Source organism: Lasioglossum baleicum, chromosome 7 (genome assembly GCF_051020765.1).
Source record: "Lasioglossum baleicum chromosome 7, iyLasBale1, whole genome shotgun sequence".
NCBI lineage: Eukaryota > Metazoa > Arthropoda > Insecta > Hymenoptera > Halictidae > Lasioglossum > Lasioglossum baleicum.
Window position 1 is genome coordinate 311559 of NC_134935.1, and position 8967 is coordinate 320525.

At 34.7% G+C, this 8967-nt stretch overlaps 2 long non-coding RNA genes across 3 annotated transcripts in view; both read left to right on the forward strand.

Moving 5' to 3' along the window:
* The window catches only part of LOC143210458 (uncharacterized), a 325244-nt gene that overhangs the window by 145320 nt on the left and 170957 nt on the right, over positions 1-8967 (forward strand). The gene's annotated exons all lie outside the window — the stretch shown is intronic.
* LOC143210284 (uncharacterized) lies at positions 469-2321 on the forward strand. 2 transcript variants are annotated; one of them, XR_013009223.1, is made up of 5 exons: positions 469-483; positions 977-1202; positions 1301-1494; positions 1615-1722; positions 1816-2321. It is a non-coding gene; the product is annotated as an uncharacterized LOC143210284 (long non-coding RNA). The 2 variants fall into 2 exon arrangements; XR_013009222.1 differs by lacking the exon at positions 469-483 and having other exon boundaries at positions 960-1202.

The window sequence follows — 8967 nt, forward strand, 5'->3', positions numbered from 1 at the left end:
GTTAACCCTCATACGCTTCTCAAAAATAGTTGCATAAAAGAGACTGGGATAATAAATTCACTCATTTTTCTTCTACACGATAAATTGACAAATTATGTTTTATTTGTAACGTTATATTTTAAAGAAATACGATAATTACATAGTATGTGAAATAAGTAAATGGGTGAATTTTACGCGGCAATAACCTAAAACCTGCGAAATGTCATGCCATTGTTGCGTCCCCATCGCGCACGCGCAACGTGTCTCCCATTTGCCTCACTCAATCCCCGTCGCACACGCGCAACGTGTCACATATTACTCTGGTCATCAGAGAGGGGGTACCTCATATCGGCGTGATTCCCCTCATCTGGCAACACTGGTGCTCAGTGCTCACACTGCTCACCATGGACATAGGAATAAGGGGACGGAGCATATCGCTGCGGGGGGGAAGCCAGTTTTGGGGTGCGGGGAACGACGATCACGTGGTACTCTGGTGCTCAACTGGTGATTGGTTGTGATCGCGCAAGCGCATTCGTACTTTTAGAAGACATTTGGCTGATCCATAGACATATAGAGATAGACTGCGCCGTCTTATGGGCGAGTTGAAGCCCACAATGGCGGCGCGCGGTACAAAGAGTGAGAGAGAGAGCATTAGCCGGGGTCCATAGGGCTCTCTTTCTATATGATGTGTCGACACATCAATTAGAAAGAGAGCGCTATGGACCCCGGCATAGACATATAGAGATAGACTGCGCGGCCTGTACGAAGCGCTGAAGCCCACAATGGCGGCAAAAAACAAAAATAAAACATCAATAAATACATCAATTAGAAAGAGAGCGCTATGGACCCCGACTAATGCTCTCTCTCTCACTCTTTGTACCGCGCGCCGCCATTGTGGGCTTCAACTCGCCCATAAGACGGCGCAGTCTATCTCTATATGTCTATGGACCCCGGCTAATGCTCTCTCTCTCTCGCACGCCGCCATTGTGGGCTTCAGCGCTTCGTTCAGGCCGCGCAGTCTATCTCTATATGTCTATGGGCTGATCTGACTGGATCTAACACTGTCTGACACCGACTAACGCTCACTGACGCGGACAGAGAAGTGAATTATAAGTTTTAAAAATTAGACAATGCCGCTGTGTATTGTAAAAATCGTAAGAGACATCGTCCGATTTTGGGAGAAAGACAAGTAAACAATATTAATAACTTCTCACATATCATTGGTAAGAAAAATATTCTATTTGTGTACATAAAAATTATATTGTATTATTAAAATGAGACAAATGATATACAGTTACACACTGAATTAATTTTGTAATAGGTTTCCAAAGGATGAAAAGCTAAAATCGTTTTGGGCAGATATAATGCAGCTAAATGTAGAGTTGATTCCAAATGGAGCAAGAATCTGTTCCGCACATTTTACAGAAAATGACTTCAAGATTGTACATGGTAGAAGGATACTTGCAAGGGAGATTTATACAGGCCAACGAGCTGTACATATGCTGTGATTTTGATGTATGTCTTAATGAATAGTCAGATATAATATGTGTTTCGATGGTGTATCTGTTTTGCTCGGCTCATCCACAGCTCAACTTGTGCATTGCTTTATACAGTACCTTTTGTGTATTTGTTTAGAACGTGCAATTGAGGATACTCAAAATGATATAATTATGCCGTCAACTTCTGCATCGGATACATCTAAAGTAGATAGAGCAACATCTCCCATCCCTGGATGCAGTGACTGTAAGAAATATTTCATTCTATTTAATATAATATATCTAATAATTTTCTACAAAATTAATATTTCTTATGCATTATATTTTTAATGCTTTTTAGTTGTGGATCAGTCTACAAGTATGTCACCGAAGAAAGAGGAAAACTCTTTGGAGAAAGAATACCTTCAAAAACAACTGCAAGACACAAGAAATTTTATATAAGAAAGATAAAAGATCTGCAGCAAAGCCTTCGACGAAAGAAATCAAAAATTTGCTCTTTGAAGGGAATCCTGGACTCATTGAGGGACAAGAATATGTTAGCGACTGAAGAATTGCAGATGTTAGAAGATATATAGTAGCGGACAAAAGTTTAAGACCGCTCTAAAGAAGACGATAACTTTTTTAATATTGTACTATACGATTTGAACTTTTTTGGGAAGCTAGAGCAATTAGTTTACTAAAGGATGTGAAAAGAAATTTTGAAAGACTTTGAAAGACAGTTATGGAAGAATAGGGGTATAAGTGTCAACAAACAGTTTAATAAGAACTAACAATAAGAACATTCGCTTTGACATTACATTATAGACATAATGTAATATATTAAATAATAAAATTGACAAAACCCAATTTTGTTACGAAAATTATTAATAATACATCCCTTTTATGCAATAGATATTAACAATTGTACAATTTAATATTTAAGTAATTGGATTAGCATTTTATGACATTTTTGATATTTCATTATAAAACTAACCGATATTTACTTATATAGTGATCAGTTATATACTGTTGCACATTCGTTAAAGTTTCTTAAGTGCAGAAAAGTAAAAGATAATATCCTAGTTATTCCTATTTCTAAATAACAATGTTTTATGTATTTGTAAAATTAAATACCAAACAGATAAGATTTTTCATATCTATAGATTCTAACTTTTGACCGTTTAATTTTGATATGCATTTATAAATAAAACACTTTGTTTCTTTATTTTATTGAAAATATTCTATCGTAATTTATAATTGTTAACAAACTAAAAGTCTCATCTTCAAATTTCGCGCATATATGCTAGAACCAATCACCAGTTGAGCACCAGAGTACCACGTGACCGTGCTCCCCGCTCCGCGGATTTGGCTTCACTCCCCTCGCCTAAAGTATCACCAGAGAGTATATGAGAGTGCTCACGCCCGGGTTTTGGCCGTGCCCATTATAGTGCTGCCCCCTACACTAGTGCTTAGCCTGGACCTTAGACCATATATACCCAGCCAACCAAAAATCTAAATTTGGTCGACCTCCTGTGCGCGCATATGCCGAGCTAGTGTCGACCGTAGGACCAGGGTTTGGACATGGGCATGAGGTCGGCATCAGGTCGGCACGAATCGATCGAATGTGCCTTTGTGGCAGCACTGTCGCACTGATGAATATCGTTTTACAGGGCAGCACCGTCAGCGAGCGTAGGTCGCACTAATGTGGCAGATGGCGGCGAAGTAAATTTCTATCGTACCAAATACACAGCACTTGTCCCTTTTATTCACGCATTCATTCTCAACAATTCGAAATACCCATACAAATTTTATTTAGTTCTCCTATTTGTTATTTTTTCTAGACTAAGGATTTTTATGCGAAATAAAAATTATCTGCATCGATTACAAGAGACACAAGCTAAAAATTACAATGCCGTACAAATCTCTTTACAGTTCAATTTCAACTAATTTACATTTAAATTTATTGAATACACTTATTTTAATGTAAAATATTAAGAATTTTAAATTTTTATTACTACATATCGCAGGGAGTTGGTGGGTGAAGGGATTCTAAATGAACGAAACAGGAAATAATTAATAAATAGTATATTTTGTAATTTATTTTGATTAGTTTTCTTTATTACTCGACTTAGATTCTTACATATTAGGGATTCGCTGTACATACATAGGCACACCTGGTCCATGGAAATTTCATTACTTCAGAAGCATCTTCTGGTTGGGATTTCTGGTCGAGTCTGGACATATTTTCCTGATTCTGCGCCTCTTCTCCGGAACGGCGTGCTCCTTCAGGGTAACTCGAACATAAACCAAATATAAATGAAACTAATATAAAATATAACTAATATAAACCAAATAAATTTTTACAAACCTTGGCTTGCGCGGACACTGCTCGTTATTTCGCATTAATCTTGCAGTCCATTCATATGCGGGGGAGTCACATGTCCTTGTAGTCAGGTTGCAGAGCTGGAGAGAATACTATTTTAAATAGTAAATAATAAATAATCCTATTTATTTTAAAGTATATGTACAATTTCGAAAATAAAATGATTTATTTGAGGCAGTAATTTTTGCAAATAGTATTTGAAAATAGTATTTTATTTTAGGAATATTGAAAATATTTGGACTTTGTCTTTATATTTTCAATTTCAATTTTAAATAGTATTGCTGAAAATAATGGTTCGCATTCGAGAAACATACACTGTATGCTTATCAACTAGCCTCAGTAGGCACAAGAAATACAATATTCTATTTTGTGTTTCAGATTATTGAAATAGAAATATTTTATTTTGTGGTTCCGATTGTTAAAATGGAAATATTTTATTTTGTGGTTTCGATTATTAAAATGGAAATATTTTATTTTCGAAATCGTATATCTTATAAAAAATACTATTTTCTTTAAGCAAAATAAGGTTGAAAGTATTAAATAGTATTTGAAATATTTGTTTCGCCAAATAATGCCCACCTCTGTCAGGTTGGTAGTTGAGGACGGCTCGGCGCCGCACAGTGGAACCTTTCGTCCAAATCGGAGACAAAATCAAAGAACTTTCGATAGAAATGAGGTAGAGCGATGAAATTTTTTTTAAATTAAAGCTGAAACTTGGCAGAATATGGGAAAATAGGAAGATTATGGTACGAACGTTTTATAACCTTGAGAAAATTCGTTAAACAATTTGTTCACAAAAATCGATTTCTTGTAAAATCCTGAGGTCGTAGACAAATTTTGAGACCAGATTTAAAATCAGCGTGAAAAAATCTACAGGAAATGATGTATGGCATGTTACAAAAAAATTTTTTTCTACCCGTGGTATTGCAAAAACCACAATTTTCGTGACATTGTGCAAGTTTGACGATTTTTTTCAAGGTTAAAAAATGTTCGTACCATAATCTCCCTATTTTTCCCATATTCTGCCAAGTTTCAGCTATAATTAAAAAAAATTTCAGCTCTCTATCTCATTTCTATCGGAAGTTCTTTGATTTTGTCTCCGAAATGGACGAAAAGTTCCACTGTGCGCCGTCGCCGTTTTCGTCACCGGGGTAAACGTGGTCATCCTCGTAGTCGCGGCCTGTCCAACATCCGCGAGCATCGGCTCCGGCGAGGGCGTCGCGGAGGGTTCGCTTGACGATTGAAGTGCCCGCGCACCCGCTGCTTTGCCTCTTCAAGCGCTGCCTTCCCCGCCGCACAGTGTGTCGAGTATATGGGAATTCGGGAAAAAAGTCATAACTCTTAAACTATGCAATTTTCGAGTAAAGTACCTTAATACTTTTTGAAATAAAATGCAAAGACGAATCGATTGGTATATAAAAAAAATTTTTTTTTTAATTATATATATAATTTTAATTTTTTTTTAATTGCGATAACCTTGTTTCTCATGTTTTTGTACTGCATAAAAAGTAGTTTACAATTTTAACGAAAATTAAAAAAAAAAAGTACAATACTGTATACATTACTTATTTAAATCTTCACAAGGAGGAATTAAAACTTAGGAATCCTTAAGAGAATTCCTTTATTTTACCTAGAAATATGATAAATAAAATGAATAAATTATTTAATTAATCAATTAACATAGATATTAAATATATTATTAAATAATATGTGTACATACTATACTACTTCAGCTTCACTATCATCAGAACAAGTGTCTGGGTTGGAATCTGATAAGTAGGATGTTTCATTTAATAATAAATAGTCTCTTATATCTGCGAAATCCTTTTTTTCTTTTTTCGTATGTTTTTTTTTATAATGGGCAATAATTGGATCCGACTCCAGTAGAAGACGATTTAATAGGTCTTTATTTGAATTTTCTCTTGATGTCTTGCGGGTATTATGTTCCCGAAAGTATTTTATATTTTTATGTTGAGCCTCTAGAGCTTCTTCGGATAATTTTCCAATAGGAACATTTGTATTTTTAATAATTTCGACTGCATGGAAAAATAATTTATGCGTAGTTACCGGCATCACATACCAATTATAATGTTTTAAATATAATTCTCTAGCTTCTTCAATTATTTCTTGGAATTTAATAATATTTATATTTTCTCCGCATGATATAACTCTCAGAATAATACCTAATTTCTTTATTAGTTCACAGTCAAGTCCAGTTATTGTCGAAGTTAATAATGGATTTTTAAAAAACCTGCGAGCCGTATTGCCATCATTAGTCGTTCCGAAACCTACTTTTGGCCTATCAATTATTAAACCCGTTAAGGTTCTAAATTTGTCTTGAATATTTTTTTTTGTTTCTGCAAAAATAATTTTGTGGCTTTCATTTCTTACTTGCCACGTCTTAAATGGCAACCTATACGCTATGTGCAGCATGTTTTCAAAACATCTTATCCATAGATGAAGTGTCGAAAGCCCATAAGAATACATCGTCTCATCTGGTTTTTTAGTAAAAATTGCATGCGTATTCATTTCTTTTGGTGTAGCACCGCAGATGTAACAAACTTGTGCGGATTTTGTTCCTGATAGGACATTGCAAATGCTTCCATCTATCATAGTGAATTTTACATCGTAATACACAGTTATATTCATATTGTTCTTGTTAATATTGCTGGGACATAAAGTTGAAATATCTTGCTGTAAATTAGTATATTCGTTCTGCACTAATTCTTTACATTCCTTTGCAAACAAAAGTTTTAGTGGTCTGCATAGTGATGTTGACGCGCAAGATTCATTCATCCAAATAATATTGTTTGTTTCGTTGTCAGTTATGTGGATTGGTACAATCGCACTCACAAACATATATTCATCATTTGCAGAATCTTCTGAAAATGTTTGCTTATATTGACTGAGCCCCGAGGTGCCATCAAAACCACACTTAATTAATAATGTGATATTAGTAACTTTGACATCTTCCATCAAATCAATAATTGAAGATGCGGTTCTGTGTAATAATTCCTGCATATTTATTTCCGCAGATGTCTCAGTTATTTTATATTTACTCATGTCTGGCAACAGAGATGTTTTACATTTTTTTAACTTGTAATAAGACGGAAACGATTGAGGATATTTGGAGTTCATTGTCTCGCGTAAATTTTGGTACCGCCTTATTGATAGTTTTAAGTTTGAGCATACAGCTAAACTTTCCACCAACGAAAAGCTTGTATGTGTGCTCGAGTTTTCTATTTTATTTAGTAATTTGGTGGCATAAGTCAATTCCTCAACGGATCGAGTTTCTAGTAAATCTTGTACTTTTAGTTTTTTTGATTTGTTTCCGCAGTGTTCAAAAGGCTTTATTGGCCTTCCCATTGTTGATGATCTCTCCCTACTTGGTCCGGCTTCTATTATGTTCAAATGGTCTATAATAAATTTATCTAGAATGATTTTTGAATTAAGCCATGTTCCGTAACGCACATTTATTCTTGAATATATTTTAGAGCAAGCGTTGAATCTTTGTTTAAATCTACAATGCATCAATTTTGACAATTCACTAAGATGTTTTTTAATACTGCCTGGTGCATCAGCCAAATTTAAACTTGTTTGAATAAATGTCGCTAGGGCAACCATTTTATTTGTAGAACGTCTCCATACGTCAAAACATTGCCGATATGTAATAGAGTGACATTGGTCTAAAAAATTAAAAAAAGAAAAGAAGAAATTAATAAATAGGAATAAACACATAGCATAATACACAATTACTAATTCACGGTCTTTCTTTAATTTCACAATAACACTTACCATTTATTGATAGAGAACTCATGTTTTCTTATAACTATACGCTTGGATTATAAATTTTATAAATAATATTTGTACGTATCGCGACCGCGTATCACGATAATGGATTGCCCGCCAAATTAATCTCAATATAATATAATAAAAACTGACTCGAAAGATTGCTGAGAAAAAAATCAGTATCTGTTTCGGCGAGCTGTTTTTTCGCCCTTGTCGTCTTTGGTCCCCACTCCTGTCTGTTAGGATTATTAGGATCTTCGATATATTAGGATCTTCGATAGACTTTATTACACTTTTTAACACTTTATTCGAAGTACAAAATTACATGCTTCCGCGTGTAGAGTAGAATACAGAATAATCGAGAAAAGAAAAGAACGCGAGGCGAACGGAATCATCGTATAAACAAAGAACGATCAGTCCGATAGATCACGCATTGTTACACAGATGATGGCGCGAATACAAAATAAAGGTCGAGTATTAATTTTCCACCGAATTGGAAAATTGATCTAATGAGCCCGAAGTGCGCTGGGCCCATAGCGGGGGTGACGAGGCCGGTGGCGGAAATTCCAGCAGATGGGAACTCGATAGACTATGTTAAAAGCGTGGACGGCGAACGCACGCGTCTCAACGTCAACATAAATTTCTACTATTTTTAACATTTGTGTATATTTATGCACTTAAGGTCGACCGCCATATCAAGTCTGATGTGCTTTAAATTAATATAATACGAAATCTCAAAGGAACCTTTTGGTACTTTCTTTAATACTGAATTGAAAGATTGTAAATATTTAAACAATTTTAAAACTAAATATATAATTTATAAGAATAAAATTGAACACATATGTAAGTACTTATCAAATGGCATGCGTCTAAAAATAATTGCAACAAATTTCTTCGGAAGACTACGCAGAAAGCCGCCGTGCGCGAGCGTCTTAATATGGTTTTTTATTATTTTCTCCGCTTGAGCTAATGTGAGCTGATTTAAACCAATGCGAAATTAAAGTTTAATATGCCACCAATTACTGTAAAAAAATTCACGGGTGTACTTTGATGTACTTTTTTTAAAACTCTAATCAAAGTTGATAAATGTTAAACATAAAAAAATTAGGACAAATTGCGATAATTTAAAAAAAATTTTTTGGGAGATTGAAGGTCTAATAATGCTAAACACACCCTGTAAAAATCAAATTAAAAAACCAAATAGCTTGCGAGGGACGCATCTTTTAAAAAATGCGCGGAATTTGACAGTGAAGTTGCAGCCTCAATTTTAATAACAAATTGATTTATTCAGTTAACATTTAAGGTAGTTTTAGAAACTACGTTTTGTTACGAACATTTTAG